This window comes from Aethalodelphis obliquidens, unplaced genomic scaffold (assembly GCF_003676395.1).
Source record: "Aethalodelphis obliquidens isolate GAN/ISIS:26980383/991018 unplaced genomic scaffold, ASM367639v1 scaffold3, whole genome shotgun sequence".
Taxonomy (NCBI): Eukaryota; Metazoa; Chordata; class Mammalia; order Artiodactyla; family Delphinidae; genus Aethalodelphis; species Aethalodelphis obliquidens.
The window spans coordinates 19664566-19691923 of NW_020837947.1; the positions used below are offsets into that span (position 1 = coordinate 19664566).

Genomic DNA, 27358 nt, shown 5'->3' on the forward strand with positions numbered 1-27358 from the left:
GGCTACCAACAGCCTCGGTCAGCTCATGGCAACCATCCAGAGTTGATCCAAGCTGGAGCAAGATCCAGGCCCATTATGCCCCTTCACTGACAGTCACTGGATACGGGCTACCCCTGCAAAGAGGCGTGACCTTGGGTGAGTCACTTTACTTCAGCCGAAGCAACTCTCAAAGAGGGCTGACAGCCGAGGACTGTCTTCCAGCAGCACTCCCAGCAGCTGGAGACTGTCCTTCATTCCTGAAAGACATCTGGGCAGCACATCACACCATACACTGCAGCCTACCCTTGCACCATATGAATCCACTTCTTTCTCTAGGTTCTGGGAGCAACTCCTCCAGGATTCTGGTAGACTTCTCTTCCTGGCGGAGGCTTAGAAGAAGACTAGTGAGAAGAACCAGATCCTCCTCTGCTGGAGCTGGTCTTAGTGCCACAACTGATGTTCACTGTCTCCCTCCTCTACCACCCAGTATAGATTCCTCTCACCCGCAGCCAACACATCCTCTGGTCACCATTATCTTCCTGATGGTGTAATTCAGAGCCTCCCTGGAATCTCATCACTATGACCTTCTCTGATTGGGGTTGCTGTACTTGTCTATTTACGATCAATGTAGGACAAAGGAGCACCAAGACGTATCCAAGTGAATCACGCCGGTGCCAGATGTGTTCCTCCGTGTTCCCACGTGTTCCAGCAGCCCTACACCCTCCTGATTGGGATCAGTGATCTCTGCCAAAAAGGAAATGCATCTTCTTGCCTCTGCTGTTCTTTGGCACAAGGAGCCCAAAGTACCTAGAGAGCAGCTTTAGCTTGTAGTTCAAGGGGAGTTTTGCTGTGTCCCCTGATGAAAGTGATTCCTCTTTGAGAAGAACAATCTCTAAACTCAGAGGAATGGGAAGCACAAATTTCCTGAGTGGGTCGATGGGAGTTATGGCTAGTGGGATCACTCCTGTTTCCCCCACACCTGGTTCCTGAACTATATGTTCCACCTATTGGAGACATAGCACCATTGAAAGGTCTTTGATTTAAGGTAGTTTGCATCCTAGAGGATGGAGTCTCATCCTGGCAAAGTATTATTTTTGAGTTAGCTATTCAGCTGGGCCTTCAACAGTCTGCTCCTTTATTCTATCAAGCTGGCAACTACTGGATGATGCAGTATGCATTACACAGTGAATTCTATGGTCATTGATGCCCACCTGTCTCTCCTGTTCAGGTGTCTGTGTGTCTGTTGGCCTGATGTATAGGGATCCCTGCTTAGGGACTGAACACTCTGTAAGCCCCATGAGAGTGGTGTTGGCTGAAGCCCTCCAGGCAAGAAGAGCAAACCACCCATACCTGGGATATGTGTCCTTCCTGTAAAATTGAATTACTGCTCCTTCCAGGATAGAAGGGCTCAAATGTAGTCAACATGCCTCCAAGTAGACGCTGGTCTTCCCAAGGGATGGTGCTGTATTTGTGGCTCATTCTTTGTCTCTGCCACTGGTATTGTGGACATGAATTGTCAGCTCAATTAGCCTTCTTAAGTGCTGTTGAGCTCACGTAGAACTCCATCTCTGAAATCATGGCTACTCATTTCATGCATGTACATCAGCACTGGAGTAAATGAAGAGAGAATTTCGCTGGTTTTAACAATCTATTTTGTTGTTCAGTGCCTCTTCCATGGTGGGTATTAATATGCAATAGAAAGACATTCACACTTTGTCTTCATGCTATATGCCCACCCACGTGCCTCTCCCCCAGATCTCCATGTCCCCAATCTTCTAATCTTTCTTCCTCTAGACCAGCCAACCAAGACATTCACTACTGCCCATGTGTTTTATGTTTCATCCTTGAGCCACAAAGTAAAAGACCAGATGCACTGCCTGAAGCTCTACCCATTGGGAGGGCTTTTTTTTTGCGTTACGCGGGGCTCTCACTGTTGTGGCCTCTCCCGTTGCGGAGCACAGGCTCTGGACACGCAGGCTCAGCGGCCATGGCTCACGGGCCCAGCCGCTCCGCGGCATGTGGGATCTTCACGGACCGGGGCACGAACTCGCGTCCGCTGCATCAGCAGGCGGACTCTCAACCACTGTGCCACCAGGAAAGCCCCGGGAGGGCTTTTTATCACCACCTTTTTTCAAGAATATGCCTGAATGGTACTATAGTGCAACCACTGTTCATTTTCAGCTACTCCTCTTATTAACAATGCTTAAGATTTTTTCCTCTTCCATCAGCTGTTATAAAGGATGACCCATGTTACCACAGATTCAGACTGAAAGGGAGCCACTAGGACAATAGTGGTAGAGAAAGTGGGTATCTGCCCTACATGGTTCAGATTGCTTGTGCCCCTAGTTCTGTTTATGATCCGAGATGAATATCTTCCATCCTATGAATGGTTAGTTGATGTACCTGACCTTATCATATAGTGGGTCTGATAAAATCCAACTCACAATGGACAGTTCTGCCCAAATGAGCACTTGGTGTCCCATGGTCAGGTGTTCTGTCTCTCCTAAGGCCAGTAATATGCCAGGAGCTATCTTTTAAAAGATGTATAATTCTCTGCTTCAAATGGCATAGTCTTTCTCCAATACCCTGTGGACCTGTGTTGTGGTTTTTCCCAGTAAGGACTTACCATAAATTCCACATGATGCGTTTTTCCACCACAACTATCTATTACACCACTATACGACCTGATAGATCACATACCTCAAGTGGCAAGGCACTCGCACTGCAGCCGGGACTTGCTGAAAGACTTTCTTGCCCTGGGCCTAACTCAAAGCTGTCAGCCTTTTGTGTCACCCAATACATCGGTCAGAGTATTATTCCCAAGTGTGGAATATGCTGCATCTAAAACTTAAAAAGGCCACCAAACATTGGATTTTCTTCTTTATGGTAGAAGTTGCAAAATAAATAATCTGTCGTTTACTTTGGAGGAGGTGCACTGATGTGGAGGATGTGAAGAGCCCCATTCTCTACAGCACATGTGCCCTTACCACGTTCTCCAACATACTAGCCATTTCTTGCTTATCCATGCTGTTTTACATGATATTATCAACACAGCAGACCAGTGTAATGTTCTATAGATCTGGTCCATATTAGGACAGCTGAAGAGAGAGTTGACATAACACTGGAAAAAAATGGTAAATACTACTGTCCAAAGTGAATACAAACTTTGTTTGTCTTTTTGAAAAGAGACAGAAAATAATGCTAAGGAAGAATTCCTAAGGAAAACTGATGGCTAAGGGTCATTTTCTGTTAGCCCTTCCATCATCTGGGAATAAGTACTCTAGTTCTAGAGAAGGATTCTGGGCAGGACCACAAGACATGTGTACTACACAAAAAACCAATATTCTAAGAATTAGTATTATTAAAACTAATTTTTAATAAAATAATGTGACTATAGGATACTTTACTATGCGTGAAGTATTTTGAAAAATTACATTTTTCTTTACAACAACTCTGTGAGGTTATCAGGTTGGGTATTATTATCTTTAATTTATACACTGTTAAAACCCTGAGGCTCAGAGAATTTAAATTAATTCCTTATGTTAGAAAAACTATCACTCACTTGATGTTTGATATTTCCACAAATATCAAACATTTGATATTAGTATAATTATCAAATGATTAAAAAAAACCCCACACAACCTGACATCAGATTAAGAGGCTTTCCACTCTCCCACTGAGGATTTCTGTATGATAAATAAGACCAAAGATTCAATAATAAGAGTATAACATCAAGCTTCCCCTCTAGAATATGTGAGTGAATTTTTAAAAACTTTTCATTACAGCTCTGCTCTTTTACACTGAGAAATAATTATAAGGATTGACACTCAAGAAACAGGTCAATCAGTGAATTAAGAAAAGGATTGTTTTTGGGCTTCCCTGGTGGCGCAGTGGTTGAGAGTTCGCCTGCCGATGCAGGGGACACGGGTTCATGCCCCGGTCCGGGAAGATCCCACATGCCACGGAGCGGCTGGGCCCGTGAGCCATGGCCGCTGAGCCTGTGCGTCCGGAGCCTATGCTCCGCAACGGGAGAGGCCACAAAAGTGAGCGGCCCGCGTACCGCAAAAAAAAAAAAAAAAAAAAAAGGACTATTTTTTAAAGTAAGAGTGCTTAACAGTTCTCGTGGGCTGGAGGGAGGCATCTCTTCAGACTCTGAAATAAAATAAATATCTTCTCTGAGAGTTAAAAAAAAAAGTCAATGCTTAAAGGATTAGAAAAGAATTAAGCAAATTTCATCTTTGAAAGAAAGACTTAGCTAGACCCACAAATTTCAACTATAATCAGAACGAAAATACAGTTAAATCTAAATAACTATAGTAAGCCATATTAAAGGGGCTTAGTTATCCATGGAGGGAGAGAACGAGTAGCTCCAGTGGCAATACTGGCATTATCCAGTCAACCCTATCCCTATTAGAGTATGTCCAGCCCAAGAACTGATGGCCCAGGCCCAGTGGGAGGCAGATTCAAAAGATGAAGATGGATGTATAAGGCCATCTTCACTTGAACTCACGAAACATCTTTATGAAAATAAACCCTATGCTGATGTTGGCAATGATGGTGTTAAAAACCAAGTGCTAGTAAAATTCCACTACTGTAATTCTACTGTCAGGGCTCCTTGTGCCCATCTTTCCCATCACCCAAAAAAATAAAATAAAAAAAAAAGGTCATCAAGCCTTCATGCCTTTCCTGCGTGGCAGCCAGAACATTTGGTGGAAACTCCCCAGCCACTGACATGTTTACTCTCCTAATTTTTCACTCAGTTTGTTCTTGGCACCTAGAGAGGACAAGCAATAACTATCATAAGACACATATGGCAGGAGAAGGCCATTGGCTTTGCACAGACTGATGGATGTGCTTATTCCAGAAAGCTTCAATTTGCAGGAGGAATGACAAGCCAAAATCTGTATGTTTTCTCTTCTGAGGCAGCCAGGATTTCTTGAGCAGTGCCCAACCATCACAAAAACACTATAGTAGCAAGATCATGTGCTCGCCATGGGACTGGACTTAGGAAGAGTACGTTCGCAGAAAAGCCTCTCCCTCAGAAGGTTCTCCTTTCATTGCAGCCCTGCCAATGATGCTCCTAAGTAGCATCATAACTGTACAACATCCTAACTGCACAGTTCCTCCTCGAGCTCGGCCTCCAGTCACAGATCACGCTCTATAATCAGCCAGGGGCTGGCAAGGAGTACTCTCTCTACAAGCTACTTCAGTGTCATGTGGTGATAGACATCCTGGTGGCTATAATGTTCTTTACTGCTTTGTAGATGTAGGCTAAAGAGTATCAGGGGCTGTGCTCCAGAAGCAGCAGCTCCATCTAATGATGATTGAACGCCATCTACATTCCTTGGTTTCCTCAGCTACAACTGAACACAAGTCTCCCAAAGAATCCTCAGGCTACTCCAACTTTCTTCACCAAAAGTGAAGCAAAGTGATACAGTAAAATAAGCCACTCAGGGAAAAAAAGGAAATATCTATCACTCCCTTTTTTCTGCATTAGATGGCTTTGCATATATTAGTGTATGATGATTATATGTTTAATACTGTCTCTCCCAACAAGGCTGTGAGTTCCTTGAGGAGCTGTGGAAATAAATAATTCCATCCAAATGAAAAAAAGCAAAGGTTATATCCATTCAGAGCTCGCTAGAGCAAGGGAGTCAGCAGCCATCACTTGTATTTGGTAGAAACTCAAATGCAGGCAAGGGAAGAGGGAAAGCTTTATGATGCCAAAAATGGAAGGGTTCAGGTAGGCTCTGATTGGAACTTGTTGGCATGAGGAAGCAGAGGTGGGCAAAACAGAAGCGGTGCATCTTATGTGATGAGCTTGGAGAACATGTTTGGCTTTCTGGTTGGTCCTGATTTGGAAACAGAGGCAAAACATAGGGACGCTGGCACTCATAGGCTAAGTCCTGACCATTCTTGGCTGATGGTTACAGACCGTGGGCCAGACATCTTTCGTCATATGTAGTCTGATCACTGTTCGTTTGTGTATCAGTCTCTCAGTCTCCCCATTTTATCACTGACTCTCTTGCAGAAAGTTGACCAATTCAGGAAAGGTAGATATCAAGATCTTTACCTTCACTGCCTGAGGATTCTTCAGTTGTCTCCATGGGTCAACAGTATTACAAAATCTCTTTACCTTTTTGTTGTTATATCATCATGACAATCATATGAGTAGGCTGTACAGAAGCATTTAAGACTCTGGATAAATTACAACAAACCAGCATCATAACCACTATGACAAAAACAAGAATAATGAATAGTCCCTGTAAGATGATTCAGAATCAGGAACCCTAGTTGCCTAACCAAGGTCAGGAGAATAAATCCTATACGCTATGAAGATCAGCCTTAGAGAGCCAAGATGTTTCCTTAAGGCTTTTTCCTTAAGCCTGTTCTACCTTCCTTGTACCCATTTCATTGATCCAAATATAGCAAGAAATATTAGCAGTGTCACAGATGCCACCAGAACTAGCCAACAAGAAACAGTAATAGAAACGTGCATCACTACGCATGCCAACTGATCTGTTTTCCATTTAAGGCAGAGGTGGTGTTGTTAATAACATCTGACTATTGGTCTATTTGTCTGGTTTCCACTACTGTGAATACTGCTCTCTTTGCATAAACAATGAGTCAGTAATTCTTCCAGGTAGAGTATTTGAATAATTACGAGTACCGTCATTTAGGAACTCACATCTGATTTATGGAATTGTAAATAATATAAGATTTTATTATTTATAGATTTGTAATAATAATATATCTTCTCTCCAGCCTTGGTGACTTAGAGAATTAAGTTCTCTATGTACAGAAAATTCTCAGAATACCTTTCCTGAGGTAAATGAGATGTTAATGTGAAGCAAACAGGACCAGTGTGTCGGCCACAAAGGAAGTAGTATCCTATAGGGGCACGTGGAGATCCAGGGAAAAAGGAGTCATTTATGACATAAAGTTGGAACCAAGCCATTACATTATCTGGTTACATATTTGGATCTCTATTATTCTTTTCCAAATAATAAGTGTTTGGTCATTGCCCTTAAAAGGTTGTTGAATTAAAATTTAGAATTATCTAGGATCTGATCAAGAGATTATAATAATTCGTCCTTTTCCTGGAAAAAAAGGACACTAGCAAAGTCACAGGTTGATTTTTTTTAAGGTCATCTGTTCATGTAGATGCAAGTGGAAATATCACCAGCTGTAATTCCCTATGGTCTCATTTGATGAGACCAGAATTGCCCAGAGCTTTTTATGATAGGGATCTGGTAATAGCTGGCATTTCTAGCAATCAGAGAGATTGAGGGGAGTGGATAGCATTTAGGATAATCTAAGAATAGCATTAGAGTATACACTGACTAACAACTATTATTATGAAGGAATAAAAAAAGAAAAAGAGCTGCAGGTAGTCAAAAAACAGTGATCTTTAGAAACTGAGAAAAAGAGTGAATATACACAAGCAAATCAAAAACAAAGCAAGAATTAGGCAGGTGTTTTGGTCCAACGTCTTGGGGGAATCTATACATTATCTGAGGTCATCTGTTTGTTTTAAAGTTCTTGAGCTAGTGCCTACTTCTGAAAATAGAGCTGTTCTGAAGGATTTCTGAGAATCCTCAGTTTGAGGTCCCCTATTCGAGTAGTCTTCCAATTATGTGGAATTTTGAATTGCCTCTTTAGTTGTGAAATGTGAGCGCAAAGATTGACTCCCTGGAGGTTCACTGCTGTGTTTATTGTTAAAACTACCAGATAAGGTTACTTCCAGGGAGGTTCAAGGGCAGTTTTTCTTTGATATCTCTTCCAATGTATGAAACCTCCTGGTTGAATATCATACAGAGGCTCTTTGGGAAGATGTTGTAGGAAGGTGGCTTTCATCTGTTGGTGATAGGGAATGGGTATAGTACCTGAGCCCCTTGCAATATTTTGTCCTATCTGCACGCAGTAGGGAAGAGTTTAGTACTGAAGATGAAATCACTAAATGCATGAGACTTCCAGTTAACAATGTGTCCCTCAGGGAGTGGACCGTATGACCATAAGAACTAATGAGAATACTTTGGCCAAGGGAGCTCAAGGGTTTCTAAAGTTTCTCCTAATTTTAATTTAAGGAAGCCTTTTGTTCTTTTAACCTTTCCAGAAGATTATATGTGGTAAGGACAGTAAAGGTTTTGAGAAAGGGGTAACACTTTACAGAGTTCTTTTTTTTTTTTTTTCCCCACATAGTGTGTGCCTTGGCCACTGACATAAAAGTTGATATGCTACAGGCTGGAAACATAAAATCAAGCAGATTTTTAGCAACTGTAGGGGCTATAGTTTTTCAGCAAGGAAATGCTCCAACCTGTTCTGAAAATAGATGTGCAATAACTAAAACATAGTCAAATCCCATAGAGGTGGAAGCAGGATAAAGTGCATTTGAGGGTGTTCAAAAAGCCCTTGAGGCTTTGGTTTCTGGCCATGTCCTACCTTTATAATTTTTCCAGCATTATGTTGTTAACATGTGGCATATGACCCCAAAATAACCTCAGCTGTGTTTTTTAAATTTCCCCACCAATGTTGATTTAAGATAGTAACCAATCTGTCTGTACAATGACGAATAGTTTCAGGCCAATGAATAGTTTCGGCATCTGAGGGAAGCGTGCAACCAGATTTTTCCCATTCTTCCCTTTACAAACCAGGGGCTAAATGTTGGTAATTTATAATGGTCTCTTTGAATCCCTCCAGGACTTATCCTTTCAGGGATTAGACAGGAAAATAACCTGCTTGTTTGACATACTGATCTGCTAGAGCATTTCCTTTAGTTTCCATACTATGTCTTTTTGCATAAGCCTCAACTTTTATAGTAGCCATCTCTCTAGGAAAGTAGGAGTGTGTCTGAAAGTTCCTTAACTTGCTTTTCATTTCTAATGGGGGTTCTAGCAGAAGTGAGAGTCTCCTTTTGTTTCCAAAGCACACCAAAGCCATTACTATGTCAAAAGCATATCTGCTATATGTATATATGTATATCTGCTAGATGTATATATGTTTACTCTCTGGTCTTTGGTTAATTGACAAGGTCTAGTAAGTGCAGTAAGTTCTCCATTTAGGCTTATTTTACATACGGTAGAGGACTATATCTACCTATGAAAGAGGACTGTATTCTAAAGGGGAGCTTAAATTAGTGATATCATATCCTGTTTGATAACCTTCAGCTTCTGTTTTGAGGTATGATCCATCAATAAATAATCAGGTCAGAGTTCTCAACGGGAGTCTCCAGGAAACCCGGGCAGAGTACAGTGACGATCATGAGGCTCCCCTTCCAGCAAGAATGGGGGAGTGGGAGGATTCAGAGTATTGCAATGGAGAATAATAATGTGAGAGGGAGAGTGAAAGAATTTCATAAAAAGTTAACTGGCTGGCTGAAAAGTGTTGTGTGTTCTCCGCCAGCAGTAATATCTATACTGCATGAGAAGCCATGAGGTCAAGCAGGGAACCCAGATCTAGTTCAACAGAAGCACCAACAAGTTTTACGGCAACAGCTGTCATATCAGGAGTAAGGTTATAGTAAGCAAATAGTTTTTGGTGGTTCCCCTGAAATTGAGTTACAACGGCAAAATCTTGTCCGGATGGCACAAATAGACAGAAGGGTTTTGTGTAGTTAGTGGTGTCGAAGTAAGGTTGCTGAAGAGCCCTCTTCAGGTTATGGAAGGCCTGTTAATGCTTGGGCTCTCTGAAGAGAGTTTCGTACCGTAGGCTCAGCCAACTCCTAAAAAGGCATCGCGATTTCGGTAAAATTTGGCACCCACTGACTACAGTATCCAGTTAAACTTAGAGATTCTCTTAATAGTTATTTTTTGAAGTGTCTAGGATAAGTCTAGATTGTTTTTAGTCTATCCGGAGAGAGTGCTTTTCCCTCATTTATGTAGGTCATACCCTAAATAATGAACCATATTTTAGCAAAAGTTGTCTTTTGAAACTGTATGTCCCTTTTCTGCTAAGGCTGAGAGAATGTAAACTGAACACTTTTTTATGAGTTTCCTTGTTCTCTGAACAAAGTAGGAGATCATCCACATATTTTTCACAATTGAATCACAAGGGAAATTTAATCTTTAAGTATTGATGTGAGGAAAAAACCCTGTGGTGTGATTGTCCAGGTGTATTGTTGTTGTCTTATTCAGGTAATGGCAACAAGATATTGCCTATTCTGTTCTAAAGCCACACTGAAAAAGACGGAGCAACGATCCAATAGAGTAAAGCAAGTGGCTTCAGGCAGAGTTAATGACAGGATGGTATTTACATTAGGTACTATCCGGAACCAAAGGATAACAATTTTGCTGATGGCGCTAAGGTCTGAACAAATTGGTATCTTCCTCTGTCTAGTCTCTTTACTGGCAGGACAGAAGTGTTACAAAGGCTATTGCGTTGTATAAGACCTCTGTATACAAAGCTCTTAACTATAGGTTTGATCCCTTCTTTTGCTTCTGGCTTCAAGAGATACTGGGGAAGTTTGGATAATGGTTTGGTAGGATCCATCTGAATTTTGCTAGGTTCTGCTTCTATTATTTTTCCTATGTCAGCTGAAATTTTAGCTCATAGTGTCAGGTATGATGTAAAGACCTTTAACTGGGCCACGTATCAAATATAATGGAGAAGACAAAGGAGACACAACTTGATTACAAATAAGGGTATCCTCAGGAAATAGTCCTTCTGGTGTGTATTTCACATTACAGTCTCATTTGCAAAGTAAATCCTTCCCTATTAAGTTTGCAGGGGTGGTATCACAGAACAGGAAGGAATGTTTTTAGTTAAGGGCCCAAGGGTTACAGTTAAGGGCTGGGAGACAGGGAACATCTGTGATTATTTGAAATACCTACCATCTGAGTGGTGTGTTTACTCTTGGGAAGAGGTTGAGCAAATATGGCAAAGCCTAATGTAGAAAGAGGATTGTCTGTGTCTACCAGTAATTGATGAGGTTGACCAGCTATATTTATATTTAATTCACCCTGAACGTTTAAACTTAAGGAAAATATTGAGCTCTTTTTCCTTCCCTGAAGCATCCCTCATTCATCCGAACTAAAGAATTTTTCTTTGCCTTGGTTTTTCTTTGGTTAGATGGGACTGCCTTTTTTTCCAGTGTCATTTCAATTTATAAATATCTACAAGTGTCCTTGTCAATAGGTGGTTAGTTGGGAAGTGTGCCACCTATTTGATCTATAGGACCTTAAGGTTATTTGGGGTTTCATCTTGGTTTTGGTTCTAAAGCCCTTTCAAAATGTTCTGTCAGGTGTAATTCAGGTAAAGGAACTATTTACCATTCCAATTTCATCTTTGAATTAGATCTCCAATTTCATGTTTAACTCCATTGTCAAAATGAGAGGAAAGGACTGCCCCTTCTTTAACTCCCAAATAATTTTGGAAGGATTTTCTAATCTTCCTAAAAATCTCTTATTATTTTATTACTTTTCTGTTTGCATGATTAAACTATGGTTCAACCAAATTTTAAAATGTTTAAAAATTTTTTTTTAATTTTAAATTGTGCTTAAGAAACACATAACATAAAACTTAATCTCCTTATCGTTTTTAAGTGTTCAGTTTAGTAGTGTTAACTACATTCCATTATTATGCAACAGATCTTCAGCTGATTTTTATTGGAAATATTTTGGGTATGACTTTTAGGGGACTGCTCTATTGCAGGGGGGTACATTATTTGACTCTCAGGTTTACTGTGGAAGGAAGGATCCTTATAGTTGCCTTTCTGGGTCAGTCCAATCACCTTTTGCAACTCAGAATTTAGCAACTGAGGTTTCAACCAACATGTGTACAACTTAATACAGATCAGGTAACCATGGGTCTAATGCACCCCAAGGAATTTTAAATTCTTCTATGAATATTTGCTGGTCTCTCTGGGTTTAGGGAAATCCTAGTTATAGCTCTTGATTTAATTTGGTTCCAAAGTTTAAATTCTACAGTTGCTTACACACTTGACTCATGGGAGGGATGGATTTTAGAGGAAATTGGAGTTTGGATTCTTAAAAGAATTAGGTGATTTGGACAAGAGCAAGAAAGGGAGGAGTCAAAAGAGGTATAAAAGGAGAGATCAGAAGGGAAAAAGGAAGAACATTTGGTTAGTGGGAGGCAACTGGAGGACAAGGATGGAGAGGATTTACCTGGGAAATGAGTCTTATGTTTTGTTATATGAGTTTGTCAAATTGCTCGTTAGCATTGGCAAAAAAATCTTCTAGTAAAGAAACCGTTGATGAGAATTTTATTTGGAGGCCTCTGCTACCAATAAAAATGCTGCCCAATGGGCCTGAAAAATATTATTCTCTTTCTTTCTAAGGTGTCTCTCAAATGAACAATTGGAGATTGGAGACAAGATGGCGGAGTAGAAGGACCTTGAGCTCACCTCCTCTCATGAGAACACCAAAATCACAACTAACCGCCGCACAACCATCTATAAAAAAGACTGGAAGCTAAGAAAAAATATATTCCACATCCAAAGACATAAAGAAGAAACCCAGCAAGAAAGCAGGAGGGGCACACTTGTGATATAATAAAATCCCAGACGCCCTGGTGGGCAACCCACAAACTGAAGAATAATTATATCGCACAAGTTCTCCCACAGGAGTGAGAGTTCTGAGCCCCATGTCAGGTCCCCCAGCCTGAGGGTCTGGAGGAGGAACCCCCAGAGCATTTGGCTTTGAAGGCCAGTGGAGCTTGATTGCAGGAGTTCCACAGGACTGGGGGAAACAGAGACTCCACTCTTGGAGGGTACATACAAGGTCTCGTGTGCACCAGGACCCAGGGCAAAAGCAATGACTTCATAGGACCTTGGGCCAGACTCACCTGCTGGTCTTGGAGGGTCTTCTGGAGAGGGATGAGGTGGGGGTGTGTGGCTGTGGCTCTCTCTGGGTCATAAAAGTTGGTGGCATAAATATCAAATGAACAATTGTGTTCAAGTCCAATGTCCCCCCAGAGTGGCCACTGAAAGCCAAGTCATCTTCAGTGATTACGCCATTAGAAAAATAGGTACAAGACTTGAGAGCACCGAAAAGAAGCGGAAATGTTCCCAACAAAACAAGACGATTTAGTCTTAGACAACCCCATAGCAATGGTCGCTAAAAAGTGATGATTGTGCACCTCATGCCTTGGGCCTCAGCTAATACTTATCTGCCTCCAACCACAGACCGGACAGTCTGCACCTCCAACAGGCAGAAAACTCTCAGAACTTTCAAAGCCAAAGCTGTCAAATCAGAAATTAAAGACGGAAGGAGAACCTTATCTAGTTTCGTTGCTGACACACAACAACATTTTTCCAAATGGATACTAGCTTGATGAGAAACCATAAACTCAATGGTCGGTGAAGCTGGCTTTTGAACAACAGGCTTATTATACCCGGTAACGCTCTATGACTATGATCTGTTTGGTGAGTCTCCTTCTGATTACAACACTTTTAGACGCACAACAAAAAATGGAAGCACAAAGAGAACAAAAGAGGATGAAAAGGAATGGCTTGATTCCACCAAGGATGCCAAACAAACGGGCACCAATAACAAAACCCTGGTACCAAACTGAGAATAAATAGCCAAGTTATACAAAAAGAGCCCAGTTTAGGCCTAGTTCTGACTTACCCCAGGGGCAGGGATTCAACAAGCCTCAAGCACCAAAACACAGGGGCCTCCGTTGAGTATCACACGTCTAAGTGACAGGCTGTGCAGAGTGGATCTCAGTGAAACCTCCAGGAGAACTGTGGAAATAAACAAAGACCATCCAAATGAGAACAAACAGGCCCACTTATTCAGAACTTTCTGTAACAAGGGAGTCAGTCACCATCACTTGCGCTTGACAGAAACTCAAAGGCAGACAAGGGAGTGGAAAATTTTACAGTGCAAAGAAGGAAGCCTCCAAGTCTGCTGTGGCTGGAGGTTTGTTGACACGGGGAAGCAGGAGCTAACTGGAAGCAAGATATCTTACGTGATTGCTTTAGGGAGCATATTTGGCTTTCTCTCTCTCATTGGTCCTGAGTTGGAAGCAGGGACAAAAAAATAGAGAAGCTGGCACTCATAGACCAAGTCCTGACTGTTCCTGCCTGATTGCTGCAGAAGTGTTGGTTTGACTTTCCAGGCTGGTTGCTGCAGAAGACGATGGGTCAGAGTTCCACTGTTATATACAGGTAATCCATTGCCCATTTGCATATTTAGTGTCTCAAGGAAAACCCTATGACTTGTTTAAATTTTTCTCAAGGGTTCTAGCCCCAACCCTGGTAAAGAATAGAAGCTCAATAAATATTTGAGAAGAAGAAAGAGAATGAGGGAGAGAAATAAAAGGCCCAAACAGCAGTGAACCCTAATTAAGTATGATAAGCTAAAGGAAGCATCCATGCGATGAAGCCATTCGAGAGGTCATAGGAGGCATGCCTTCAGGTGGCATTGCTTAGCTGTGACCCACAGGAACAGCAGGACATAACCTTTCAACATGTATGCAACAGTCCAAAAAGATGTCACTTAATCAGAGAAAAGCTATAGGATACCATGCGAAAATGAAAACAGTCACAATGACTCGCAAAAAATATAATCCTCCCAGGCAAAAGGGATGGTCTTTGAGGTAGTGTCTTGTGGGAATACCTATTCAAGTGTCTTTTCAATCACTTGCTTCTGAGGAGTGAGCACTGTCAGAAACTTCTGAAATTTAGTAATAAATAAGAAGTGGCTGTTTACTTCCAGATGAAACTTTATATTGCTCTCATAGGTACCTGAGCTAGACAGGACATTACAGGACATTAGTCCAATGCCTCTTCTTTGCATATACACCTGCATACGTGTACACTGCCCAGCCCCCCACCCCCTCATACACACAAGAGACAGAGAAAATTTAAATAGATTCCAACATTACCTGGAGAAAAATAGTCATGGGCTTTTTAAAAAGGAAGTAAATCAGTGCCTAAGGTGTTTGTGAGAGGCCAAGTTAAGAAGCTGGAAGTAAACCAGGGGAGGTGAGCAAAAAATGAATTGTATGTTAATTTCAAATTAGCATTTACACTGGTTCCAGGCTTCAAAGGGCAAGGATCTGAGAAGTATTCAGAGGAGGAAAATTATTCATCCTAATTGAAAAAGGACAGTCTTGAGGGATTTACACTAGGGAGGCAGGCTCTTGGGATTATTGTAATCTGTCCCCTGTTTTTAGCTGAGCTGTGTGGAGCAAAAAGCCAGCTCCCCTGGGCAAAAAACTGAAAAGCTGGGTAGCCCTTCAAAACAAGTGATGGTCAAGGGCATCAGGAGATATTAGGTTTTAACTCAGAGCTAAAAGAAAAACAAGGAAATTTTAATAGCTTGAATAGCCAAGAGCTATCTTAAGGTGTTGGAGCTACAGAGATAACTATAAAAGTCCAAAATGATACGGGGAGAAGAGGAAAAATAATTTTCCCTCTACTCGTCTAAATTCTTGGCTGAGACCCACTTAATAATAGAGGTTAGCAAGAGAAAAACAAGCAAGTTCATTCATATGCACATCTAATGTATGCATGGGAGATACCCAAGGAAAACTGAGTAACTCAAAAGTGAAGGCTTACTACTCCAGCTGATACATCGCATCTTCAACAAAGAACAATAAATTCATAGAAATGATAAGAGAAAAGAAAGCACTTTTTGACTTCCGAGGGTGGCAAACTGTGAGAAGGTAGATCTATGGGAGAAAACTAGGAGGAGATAAAGCCTAGTTAGTAAAGTTTGTTATGTAGATTCCTCTGGCGCCTTCTACAGGCTGATAAGGTCTAAAGTTGTTTCTGGGGATTAACTTTTGTCCTTTCTGGTAGACAGGAGAAGAGGGACACATTTACATGCTACAAAATTTATTTAGGCAAATAGGGGGAGGGCAGGGAGCTTTCCTTGTATCTGCTTCTTCTCAGTTGCCTCAGCTCAAAACAATTCTTATGCTAAAGTGGCATATTTGAGGTGGCATATTCGAGGTGGCATATTCTACTACCCTTCTGGGGTGAAGGATTCTTTATGCCTTATACTGGGTTAAATAGTGACCCCCCAAATTCATGTCTACCCAGGACCTTTGAATGTGACCTTATTTGAAAATAGGTTCTTTGCAGATATAATCAAGTTAAGATGAAGTCATACTGAATAAGGGTGGGCCTTAATACATGACTGGTATCCTACCAAGAAGGAATCTGACACAGACATAGGGGAGTAGGACAGAGGCAGAGAGACTCTCGTGATGCAAGCCAAGGAATAACAAGGATTGCCAGCAAGCACCAGAAGCTAGGAACTCTCTGAGACAGTATGGCCCCCACCAACAACTTGATTTTGGACAGCTAGCCTCCAGAACTATGAGAAAATAATTTTCTGTTGTTTTAAGCCACCCAGTCTGTAGTAACGTTACAGCAGCCCTAGAAAACTAACATAGGCCAGAGGAAAAAATTGGATGAAAAGTTCAAAAATGGATGTTACATAAATTCAATACATATTTATTGTGAATTAACTATGCCCCAAATTGCGGCTGTAGAGAATACAAAGATACTTATGAACAGATCCTGCACTGGAGGAGCTTAGCATCGAAACTGCCACTGATTTTCACAGGAAAAAAAAAAAGCTTTTCTTTTCCTTTCAGTGAGGCTGTCAGGTTAGCAACATAGTGGAAGACTGATATAAGAGAATCAAAGTTATGAGTACTCAGCAGGTGGGCCATATTGTGAAATGGCTTGCAAACCACTACAGAGAAAAAAAATTGTAACTTCAGGACAAAAAGGTACAATGCAAATCAACTGGTTTCTTAAGCAGCTCTGTAGAGAAAAGTAAACTTTCTGAACTACTTTTTCTCCCCCTTCCCCCAGGATTCCTTTCTGGAAGCAAAGTGTTGGTGGGGAGGTAATTACTAATAGCAACATTAGTGCTGACACTTGCTGGAAAAAAACCTTTGGCATTTTTACCTATAACAAACCTGTCACCAGTGAAGGCACTTAAGAAACGTGCCTTGCTAGTCTTCTGAACACTAGAAAAAGAATTATGGTAATGTAAGGCATTTAACAAACACTTCATGAGTGAAAAAGGAGTGATTCTTCTTTTGCCCAATTTCTTCCCAAATTATTAGTTCATAGGGATAGAAATTGACTTCTCTTTTCCCCCAAATGATCAAATTAGAACAATTCTATCTAGTTTCAATCCCTGAAATTAAAAAAAAATTAATTTATAAAGCCTGGAACTGACTATTCCTGGGGTTAATTCCTCATGTGACCCTCCACGTCTTCTTATGTAGATCTCTTTCCAACGTCATGTGGGTTTGGGATACATCAAAGAAAAATCGCACTGCATGGAGTTAAACAGGTAAGGGGGACTTTATTCAAGACCATCTCAGTAGAGGTCAAGACCACTGCAATAGGGGATGGAGACTGAATGTAACTCTGAATACCACCAATGGCAGCTGGGTATTTGTAGCCAATGGGCAGGGTGAAGGTGTAGATAGAAAGTTATTGAGAGGAACTTGGTTTGGTATCAAGGATAGAGGTAGACTTCTGCTAAACTGGCTTGGCAGGATTCTTGCTGAACTAGACTGGCAGGCCAAGGGTAAGACCTAATAGAGAAGAGGGCTCAGAGCAACCTGACTAATGTTCAGTCAAAGAGCGAGAGCCCTTATCAGATGATACACCCAAGTAGCTTTTGCATTAACAGAGGTGTGTTAGTCCAAGGTCCAAGAAACGGACCAGATTTACCCCCATGTTTGATTGTCTTTGTTTTATTTTCTTTTGGTTTATTGGCCAACTATTCAAATAATTTAGAAATCACCCAAGTAATTTTTACTAATTGGTATGTGTGAATTTATAGAATGGCTACAATTCAAATAACTCGTATGCTTATATCAATAAAAACAAAACTATTCAAAATTGCTTTCATGGTAAGTTTCCTTTGTTTCTTATTGTTCAATGGTTGCGACACATAAAGGAGAAAAGGAAGACAAAGAGTAGACGTGAATCAGGAACAGGGCCTCACCAGATGCACAGCTACATCCTGAGGGTCTCCCAATTCCTCCCATTAGGAGAGCTTCACACCCATTGGCTGACTCGCTCAAAGTCAAATGGAGAAGTCAGGATTTGAAGCCAGATCTGTCTGACTCCAAGATAAGATTCTTTCCATTATACCAGCAGTTCCCAAACACCAGCTCTTGGACCTGGACCAGCTCAAAATTAAGTTATAAGCTGTCAGAGCAAAATGAAAAATGCAAGGACAATGTAGTGAGCTTTTTTAAAAACAAAATGAATTCAATTTAAAGCATTGTTCTTTTTCTGAGATTACGGCCCACTTCTGGTGTTTAAAATGTTCTTTCTCTTGTGAAACGATAGTGGTTATGATGGCAATTATTTGTTTTTGTTTTTGTTTTTCAATGTCCTTACCAGACAAAATTTAAAATTTGGCCAAGCTATAAATGACACCTGAATGTTTTTGATATTTTGGTCACTCATGGAATTCCAGAACCCAGAAATCAGGACTGCCAAAAGTTCCCATGAAACATAGAGGAAACAGGCAGCTTGACATGTTCATTCAGTGATTTCCTCACCTCCGTGTTCACTTCAACCTCTGAAATTTAGAGAAAAGTCACTCTGATTAGAAGAAAAGTTAACATCTCTAATTGTATTAGAGAACAAGGACAGACACCAAGGCACAGCTAGAGACGATGAGACTCAAGGTGATTCTAAGGAGTAGAAGAAAATCAGCCACTGGAGGGTCTAATGGCAGGAGAAGAAAACAAAAGATATTGCTCAGACTGAGAAGAAATATGCACACTACTGATGCTGCAGGCAGGACAAACAGAACCATTATCCTCTGTGGAGCCATCTTGTTTTTTTACCTCTCCAGGGTTTTACCCACTGGAGGGATGCTTGCTTTCACCAAAGAGGGTGCATCTTCCTTAGTGAACAGGCTGGAGAAGTACAGGCAGATCAGCATTCCTGTATGTGCAGGAAGGTTTCTCATTTTCAAAGTTACTATTTTTAAGTGACCATTTTTAAAGATGACCAGACATCTCTGACATAACAGGAGGTGTTCTATTTTTCACTTCTGTCCACTTGCTTACTTCAAGTAATAGGAAAAAAAAAAAGAAGAAGAAGAAAAAGGTCTTGTTTCCTACCTAACCAAAAGAGACAGTGTGTCATGTTTAAGAGCCTTACAGTCAAGAAAAACAGGTGTGTAATGGCCCACGTTCAGTGGGTAAATCAGGATGGCTCTCTAAACTTGTGGTGCCTCTGTTTCCTTGCTAATAAAATGTGACTAATAATATTCCCCACTCAATAGAGTTGCTGTGAGAATTAAAAAATGTATGTTCAATACTACATGTACCTCCAGGTATATACAATAATGTTAGCTAACGTTATGTGGACTATATTTACTGTAAGTAGGATAGCTGAGCATGTCCCAACTCAGAATAAATAATAAGCATATACTACTAAAGAGAGCCTATTGACTAAACTTGAAGTAAAAAATTAAAAATTATTGTTCACTACATCAGCAACGTACCGAGGGCCTGACAAGCACTTGTAGCTGTTGTTCTGACTCTCCCACTGATTGGCAGCTACAGATGACTAGGAAGGATGCCCACCCCACCCCCATTCCTCCTCATTCCAGAGACTCGACCTTTAACACAGTCCCCTAGGTTTCCGCATTGGAATGGGCAGGGTTACCTGTCTGCCTCAAGAACTCTAAGGATGTTGGTCCACTCTAGTCAGTAAAAAGCACTGTCCTAAAGTCAATAACTCTGTCCTTAGATTGACTCAGACTCTGAGAGAGGCAATACCATGACAGGGCTAGGGCACAGGTATTATCCCTGAGACTGGTTAGCTACTTCAATCCTTGTCCTAAGTTTTGGTTGGACTCTTTTGAGGGAATCCATTTTCCAAAGCTCTTTCAAATTCTGGATAGCTCTTCCAAGTTTATTTCTAAGTATCAGTGTCCTTTCTTATTACTTCTGGATTATCTCATACACAACCTTTATTTTTTTAAGAAGTCATCAGAGTTCATTTTAAGCCAAGATTTCTTTTTCTTATTAATTTTTTTTCTCTCATTGTAAAGTTGATAATCTTTGTGCTAAGAGACTTATGAAACAAAGTTGGATTACTCCTGGAGGCCATCTAAAGCCAGATTCCTGAAGTCAGGAGTCGCTAAAGTACGACCAGCTGGCCAAATGGGCCCACAGCCTGATTTTGTAAATACACGTTTATCGGAACACAGTCACACCCATTCATTTACATATTCTCTATTGCTGCTTTCACGCTACAAGGGCAGAGTTAAATAACTGGGACAGAGATTGTACAGCCTGCAAAGCTGAAAATATTTACCATCTGGCCCTGAACAGAAAGATTTACCATTTCCCTGCCTTATGAAGTCAGAACGCTATAAGAAAAGCTGGTCAACTCTGAGAAAAGTTAGTTGGCTACCATCCTGATAATTAAGTAGCCACTTTTGCCCAAAATTTTCCAAGATCGCAACATGTCATAAGGAGATCTGACACTTGAAAACATTTTCTATTTTGATGGTTCAAAATGGGACCAAAATTACCATCTTCCAATGGGAATTATCCAGGTTCCTCTATATGAAGCATCCTCTCCCAGAAACTACTTCCAATTAATTAGAGTTGAATACCTAAAAAGCCACGCTGGGGGTAATTTTGGTGGGAAGATGAGAGGATGTGACAGTCATTAGTCTAGATTACATTTAGTGAATGGGAAAAAAAACCCTCCAAATTTGAAAATCTTTAGAAGAAAATTTAAAGAACAGTTTAGTTTAAAAATTAGTAAAGTTCCTATCTCTTTTCTCCTCACAAGAAGCCAACTGTACATCACAGGGGCACCAACACCAATATTTCTGAGCCAAATCTGAAAAGAAATAACAAGCACTGGGTATTAATTTGCATTAATAAAGGAAGCATAATCTTGATGGGTTGCTCCCTTTGCTGAATAAGAGACAAAGTTTGGGAAAATGAGAACATGAGATGGAAGGCCAGAGGAGCTACTTCTGGCTCCTTATGCAAAGACATGCTTTTAAACTTTAAAATAAGTAAGATATCCTTCAATTAAAGAACAAGAGACAACCATATTCTATTAAAAATGAAGCTAATACAATGTTTATTTGGCCACATGTTGCACGCATTTCTCCTTTTTTGTGTGTGGGCTGTGTACAGCTGGGTCACATACGTTCTGGATGATGTTTAGCTTCACTGACTTTCCTTAATTCAGTCACCAATGAAATCTGCCACCCATTTAAAATTGTCACATCCCTGGTGGAAAGCAATTTGGAAAAACATTTTAAGAGACACAGAATGTTCACAGCCTTTGACCTAGTTATCCCACTGCTTGGAATTTATCTTTAACTAAACAATTGTTTATAATGGCACACACAAAAAAACCTTTACATCCAAAAATAAGAGAATAATTGAATTAAGATACATCAACTAGAAGAACTGTTAGTTACACAGCCATTAAAATAATTATGGAAATCATGTAACAATACAGAAAGTATTTATGGAATAATGTTAAGGGAGAAAAGTAGAATGTAAAATTGTATCTGCATTATGATTACAATATGAAAAATGAGGTCTGCATAAGAACTAGGACTGGAAGGAACACAAAAACGATTTTTTGATGAATTGAAATATAGGATTACTTAGGGTGGTGGTATTATTTCTTTAATAAATGTTTATTTTTATGATGCTGTTTATAAGCTTAAAAACAGAGAAGAACATCTCACTTTTCCCCCTTCTCTTTAATACTTAAAATAATTTAAGAACTATATCAGTCATGGTCCAGTTACGAAGAAAAGAAACCATTCCAACTAGATTAAGCCGGATGGCGTTTATTCCCGGATCAAGGCAATGGCTGAGGAAACAGACTCTAGGTTGAGTTTCCAGAAATAATTCTCAAGGCTCTAACTGGGCACCCCAAAGAGCTGCTTCTCCTGCCATGACCAGGAAGCAGCTTGCAAAACTAGAAAGCTCTGTTTACATCTGTTAGCTCCCAGAGAACATTGCCTCTGTAAGATCTGCACCAAGGCGACTGAGCTTCACGCTTTCTTCTCTTACTGTGTAACCCAGTTCTGAATTTAAGTTTTGGACAAGTGCAACAGATCGACAATACCTAAATCACATGCAAAATGCTTTACAGCTTCCACGGTACAGTGAGGCACTAAAAGGAGGCACTAAAAGACTAGGTGGTAAACAAGCCAGTTTCTAGTATCTGCCACAAAGAATTGCCAGATAAAATACAAGGCACCCAGTTAAATGAGAACTTCAGATAAACAACAAATAATTCTCAGAATTTCCCAAATATTGCACGGGACAGACTGATACTAAAAAAGTATTCATTGCTTACCTGAAATTCAGACTTCTTTGGGCATCCTGCATTTTTATTTTTTAAATATTGCAATCCTACTGTCATGGAAACCAACAGAAATTGAAATCATTCCCAATTCATACAAAGCTTTGGTGATATTTATTCTCAGATACGGATTCTTGCAATAGAGTAGCCACAAATTTCTAATGGAAGCATTTTCTTTTTTTAAACTAATAAACATTCTCTCGATTCTTTATAATTTCTCCAAAAGTAGGGAGCAAAGAGGTGTTTACATGTTGGTTAGACTCTCATAACCGATCAGAAGGTATCAGTGCTGCATGGCCCCCCTAGAGAGAACGTATTCCTTAGAGGTAATTTTTTCGCTACTGCTTTCTTTTAACAGACAAGAAGTTAAGTTAGAACAGAGTCAGAGTTAGCGCCCAGGACTCCCAGACTTGACTCTTTCAGTCAGGTGCCTCTGAAAAGAATAAACGTCCTTTATCAGTTGTGATATATTCAAACATAAGTGTCTAAGACAAAAACATGGAGTCCTGATTAACCTCTCATAATTACTGAATGCCAGGGAAAGCATGAGTTGCCACTCAAGAACTGTGGTAGGAAAATCTCTGGACCAGGATGGCCTGGATTTTAGCCCTGAATATATTACCACCCTGCTTGGTAAGTTTGAGAATGTGATAATTCTTCTGAGTCACAGTTACTTCATCCTTGAAATGAGGTCATTAATACTTTTCCTGTTTCCTTTACACGTTGTCATAAGGATCAAGTAAGTTCACATCCGTAAAATTTTATGAAATGTAAGAAGTGCCATATAAGAAACTTTACAGTCTCATGATTGAAAATTACTAAAGTTTAAAATATTCAATATCCCAAAGATTATCCATCTGTGGTGGGCTTGTTATATGCAACACTTTCAATTCTTGCTTATTTACCCTTGAGCAAAGTAGGTTTAAGTAGTGACAGAAGTCCCAAAGTAGAAATGGTCTAAACAAGATAAACAATTATTTCTTGCTGAAGTAAATGAACTCTGAAGGTAAATGGGACTTAATTATTCTTAGGGACTCTGGTTTCTTCTATTTTGTTCTTCTGTCATTCTCATCATACAGATTCCACCTAATTGCCCAAGATGCTGATCAACTGCAGCCATCACATTTGCATTACAGCCATGAGAAGCGGAAAAGTTTTGAAGAAGGCATACACCTTCCCTTTGTGTTGAACATGCTTCCTTGAGTGTAAACACCATTTTCACTTATATTCTGTTGCCATAATTTCATCAAGTGGTCACACCTAATTATAGCAAGCTGTAATTTCAGACAGCCACATGCTCATCTATAAATCAAGACCTCTATAGCTAAGTCAGACAATATTCTTTGCCACTGCAGGTAAAAACCAAATATCTTTCCACATGAATTAGAGAGAGTCTTAGTTTGGGCTGTTATAACAAAGTACCATAGACTGGGTGGTAACAAAAATTTATTTCTCACAGTTCTGGAGGCCAAAGCCCAAGATCAGGGTGCCATCATGGTCTGGTTCTGGTAAGAGTTCTCTTTCAGGTTGCAGACTGCCTTCTTTGTGTTGTATTCTTCCACAATGGAAAGAAACTGAAAGAGTTCTCTGGGGTCCCTTTTATAAGGGCACTAATCCCATTCACGAGGGCTCCACCCTTATGACCTAATTACTTCCCAAAGGCCCCACCTCCTAATGGCACTGCACTGGGAGTTAGGATTTCAACAAATGAATTTGGGTGTTTGGGGTGGGGATGGGGGGCAGACACTGACATTCAATTCATTGCAGAGAGGAATTCAATTAAAGATTAGAATCTTTTTTTTTTTAATGCACACATAGAGTGGAAAAGCCAAACAACAGTTGCTTTAATCATATAATTAAATTACTGTCTACATTCTATAGTTACCTTGGTATGTATCAATAATAATATTAATGAATTTAACTTTGATACAGGTTGTATTTCTAATGTTCTTTGCTCAGTAGTGATAGACCACGTTTTATTAAATGTCACACTTATTGTTAATGTCTCACAGATTTTTTTTGAGCAGTAGACATGTCAGTGTATTAATATGGATAGATAACCAGTGTGAGAACTAAAGAAATTTTTTCTAACACAAATTGTATGTTATTTAAATTCTCCCTGGTAAAAGAGAGAAGAAATGAGCTGAGACATGGGATCTGTTCACATAGACAAGGTCAGGATAGGGAGCAGGTACAGGGAAGAAATATTTTGGAATCACTAAATGAGTCAACAAATATCAGTACAGAAGTAAGATAATATATCAAATATCAAACAATAAATATCAGTACAGAAGTGAGATTTATCTTTTTGAAAAGTATTGTACTCCAATGAATTTGGTCTTTTCTGCAAGCCTTAAAGTCTCATAACTTTAACACCAGGTTTACACTCAGAATAAATATATGAGCACACAATTTAATTTTGTTTCTTATAATATATGACTTGGGGCATATATTATCTGAGTTTTAATTATCTTGTTTGTAAAGTAGAGATATTATACTACGTTTAACTTAGGATATTCAACCAAATGGCCCTCTTTTACATAATTAAAAACACTATAAAATTATATGTTATATCTGCATACTTCATTATATATAATCATACTGCAGGCACTATATACTGGTGATATTCTCTTTACTATGTATTATTGTATACACAAAATCATGTTTATTATACTTTATGAGCAATTCAAACAATTTTTCTCATATAGTTTTGACTATATACAGTATTTGTCTGATGTGCTGATTCTAGAAATGAATCATCAAGTAATTTTTTATTCCACTGCAATACCTACAACACAGATGGGTTGATATGAACACATCAAAAGAAAAAAATGGTAAAACTGTCAGCATGCAGTCAGTTCTCCATTTTGTTGGCCAAATATGAATTTTTATTCCTGAAGCCTAAGACAAGCATATTTAAATGATATAAACGGTAATAGAGTAATCTCTATAGCAAAGAAAATGACTATGTTAATCACAGTCACATAACTACACTGAAGGCCACCAGAAGATGGCAGTCATTTCTTTAAGGAATAGGATGACTCTGAGACAAATGGTTGGGATATGAGATGACAGATAGCGTGGAAGATGAAATCGTTCAGGTCACTGCTGGCTACTGCCTGTCGGCGTAATTCCTTCCCCAGGTGAGGCCAATGAACTCTTTCTGCAGGAAGTGCCGGAAACTAAAAAGCCTGACTTTTAATGCTATGGATTACACCACGAACGATTACATAAGGAGAGAAAGAAAGAGTTCACAAGTCATGGGAAACTTTTTCACCACTGTTTTTTTCTCATCTTTCTTGGCATGCTCCTCTTTCATGCTGTGTCAGCACACGTGAATGCTGAGATAAAACCTAGGGTATTCCTCTGATGTTTTCTCTAGGCTCATTGATGGAAAGAGAAAACAGATTTACTGTGGTCAGGAAGAGACACTGAGGCCGATTATCTAGTCATATCCACATCCTTCAAAGAAGGTATCCAAACCTGAAATACATCTAAATCCTATATATATATAGATAGATATAGATATAGATATAGATTAATCTCCTTCTCAGCCTCAAGGAATTAGGCATTAAGGCAGCAGATTGGGCCTTCATGCTGTGTGTCTTCAAAAACCCTCTCACTGATTTTTGTGACTTTCCGATGCACCACCATGAACAATAGGCTGAGCACAAAGAAATCAACAATTCTAAATTGAAGTTCTATAATAGTCACCCTGCTGTTTTATTTCCTGCCTTTTTGATAAGTTGCTTCTCCCCAGCCTATGCATATAGAACAGGAACAATTTGGTTTGCCCTTGAAGAATCCCTCCCCCACCAAAAAAGAACACTGGCATTATTCACATTTTCCCAATATGGATTCATGTAATGCCATTTTTTCAGTGCTGTTTTGAAGGCTTGGAGAATGGTGAAAACTCACATTAATAAGCATAACCATTTAATTTCCAAAATTAATGAGGAGAACTCAACAGATTGAGTGCATTGTATTGGAATATCTGATTTCTTTGGAATTGCTCTGAAACTCAGAGAGGGTATGATGACCAAATGGTGCTAGACTAATGATCTTTTCATATTATGATATGAAAAGAGAGAAACAAGTATTGTAGCATGCATAGCAATTTTGTTTCAATTTGTTGATGACAAAACACATTTCATCTCAATTAACAAGTAGACTTTGTTATAAAGTGCTAGCCAGATTGCTAATAATTAAAGACTTAATGTGTCTTCCGTCATTATAATAGGACAGTGATGAGAGGCTGTAAAAAGTGTTTGAATTCTGTTTGCTCTATTTATTTGGGGAAAGGGAAAAAATCCCTATCTTCATAAAGATGAATTAAGAAATAATGCATATGATTATTCTGGGTCTTTGGGAAAAGTTAAGATATCATCTCTCAGTGCTTGCCAATGATGATACCCCAGTATAGAAATGGTCCCCAGAGGATTCCAGGCCAGATACCCTTCCCCAAACAAGTAACTCCCTGGCCCTCGTTCCAAGTTCCTGTCTCCCCCATATCTTTATAATAGACTCACTTTTTAAAAAATTAATAATTGAGAGCTTAATATATGTATGCTTTCCCATACTTGTTACACTCTTGGGTAACTGGCCTAAATGACCAGTTTTAATGTTTGTTTTGATTTGGGCAATCTAATTGTTTTAGCATCTTGTATTGAGATTACGTTAGTCACTCATTTCTTTCTTTTCCTGCAACTTAGGCATGTGGGCATGGTTCCATGCATTCGAATTATCACCAGCATCAATTTTTTAAACCCAAATCAGTTTAAGATGTCTGTTTCCAATATATTTTATGCTGAAGCCAATTGGTAATGATCCTCAGTATTTACTGAGGACCTTCTTCCCCCTAAGATTTTTAAATGATGAGCGTTTGCCCTACAGCAATATTTGCCGCTTCAAAGTCCATGTTGTGGTGTGGCTTCTTCATATCTTCTGAATGGGCTTTTATTCACCATTATCACTGTAACGAAGAAAATGGATTGACCTACACATGTTGCCTACCATGCCCGGTGCTGTACACAAAAAGTCAAAAGAAGTGCTCTTTGGCCC

At 39.8% G+C, this 27358-nt stretch overlaps 1 long non-coding RNA gene across 1 annotated transcript in view; it reads right to left on the reverse strand.

Annotated features, from left to right (window-relative positions):
* Positions 1–27358, reverse strand: part of LOC113608210 (uncharacterized) — a 152959-nt gene that overhangs the window by 23343 nt on the left and 102258 nt on the right. Inside the window, exon 2 of the long non-coding RNA XR_003428259.1 lies at positions 13566–13681. This is a non-coding gene — a long non-coding RNA (uncharacterized LOC113608210). The remainder of the gene's footprint in view (positions 1–13565; positions 13682–27358) is intronic.